We start from the raw sequence: 1,928 nt of genomic DNA on the forward strand, positions 1-1,928 counted from the left end.
AAATTCAGGGCCAAACCTGTCCATTTCCTCATCCAATCTCTCTGAAGCGTGTGGACACAACCAAGTGTCTCTTCGCAGGACACTTCTGGGTTTTTTTTTTAAGCCTAAAGGGCAGTAGTCTGTCTCCATTCTTGTTCTTTGGGATTTTTTCATCATCGGATAAAAGGATTGGGGCAATCCATTCGAGATACAATATTCCCGTTGCATGTGACAACTACAGCGGCCCTCAGAGGGAGGGAGCTGACAGATGGGAAGCAGGGAATTCTGAAAAGCAAAGCGATGACAGAGATGCTAAGCCGTCCCTTCATGTGTCTGACACCCCTCCTCGGGGGGCCTGCAGGCCGGGCGTCTGCTAGACCTTTACCACTTGATGTCTGGTAGGCTGCCCTGGGCCCTGGTAGGCAGTGTGCAGGGCCGCCTGGGCCCAGGGGGAGTCTCCCTCCCCCGCCTCCGGCCCCAGCCACTCCTAGTATAGGTCTTGCACATGGGTGCTGGTCTCCGGGGGCCACACTGGGATGGCAGCGTAGATGCCTTCCATCTACCACAGCGGTGCCCTGTCCGCACGCCCGTCCTCCGCCTGGGCCTGGCCCCTGCCGCTTAGGCATGCCTGGTGCAGGCCAGGACCTCCATGAAGTGGCAGGGGAACTTGCCCCTCTACAGCTTCAGGACCACTTCTGGATGTTTTGAAAGCCGTCAGCAGCCTCAAAGCATAGCAGAACCTCTTCGTCCCTTTCAAGGGTGACCTCCTGGAAGTCTTTGTTCCTCAGGGTGCGATAGGTGAGCACCTCATGTCCTTGTTGAACAGCTCCTTGGCGATGTGCCTGAAGATATGCGCCAGGTACCCGTTGGAGCTGGCACCCTCGTGGAGCCTCACCTCCTCCTCCTTCATGTCTCCAAACAGTGTCCACAGCGGCGTCATGGGAGGCGAGGTCACTTTGCTCCATTATCTGAACAATTTCACCTCAGGTTAATACGCAGGCAGCACCCTGGGAACTATGTAAAGCTGTGGGAACATCTTCTCAAAGGACCTCCAGTTTCTTGTCATAACAGGGGGCCACAATGACGTGGAAAATCTTGTCTGGGGACAGGTTCTGCCGTCTGGTGAAGTAATCCTTCACCGGAGAGCCTATGATCTGCTGGGGAGACTTGGTCATGCAGAGATGGGGGTGATGGGGTGACCCAGCATGCGCTCTGCATATCGGTCCCAGCTGGGGCAGGCGGAGGTCAACATGGGTAGCCGGGCTCTTCCTCACGGTGCTGGCAGTACCAACACAAATTCCTTCTGACTCTCCAGGATGCTGATGTCCGCAGCTATCTTCATGTCAAAGACAGTGCACCCCAAGGCTTTTGAGGAAGCCGCAGAGCCTTCTGGATGCATCAGTGACACTGAGGTTGAATTTAGCAGCAAAATAAAGCAGAGACTGAGGACACAGGGACACTGCCAGCACCTTGTGCTGTGAGGATCACATTTCTTATTAAGGTTCAGATCATGGAAGAAGTCCTTGGTGTTCTGTTGAGAAACTTGGACTCCTTCCTCTGCGGTCACACAACTGTCACACGCCAGGCAGTCACTCAGAAATATCCTGGCATCGGCCAACTTACGGAATTCTCCCTTCTCTCCGTTCTCCTGAGCCGGACTCCAGACATTGACTGCGGCATTCTCTTGGTCATCGGTTTTTGTTTTTTTTACTACACTCCTTCCCTGTGCAGTGATCACACTTCATCTGGAGCAGGGCAGGCAGGGGCCGGCTCAAGTGACCCGGAGGAAGCACAGGGAGAGCAGTCAGTCACCGCTGGTCACCTCTGGCACTGCTGGCGGTATCCTTTCTTCCTTTGGAGTGTCCAGGGAGGGGAAACGGCCGCAGTGCCCAAGGCCAAGTTCCAGGAGGCCGGCAGTGTTGTCGAGATCATGCCGGAGGCACTGGTTT

At 55.2% G+C, this 1,928-nt stretch overlaps 1 pseudogene; it reads right to left on the reverse strand.

Annotated features, from left to right (window-relative positions):
- Window positions 1-352: 352 nt before the first annotated feature.
- On the reverse strand, window positions 353-1,724 carry LOC138993460 (nuclear prelamin A recognition factor pseudogene; annotated as a pseudogene).
- Between the last annotated feature and the right edge of the window lie 204 nt (window positions 1,725-1,928).

The sequence above is a fragment of the Myotis yumanensis genome, unplaced genomic scaffold (genome assembly GCF_028538775.1).
Source record: "Myotis yumanensis isolate MYYU_CA2020_CCGP unplaced genomic scaffold, mMyoYum1.0.hap1 SCAF_15, whole genome shotgun sequence".
NCBI lineage: Eukaryota > Metazoa > Chordata > Mammalia > Chiroptera > Vespertilionidae > Myotis > Myotis yumanensis.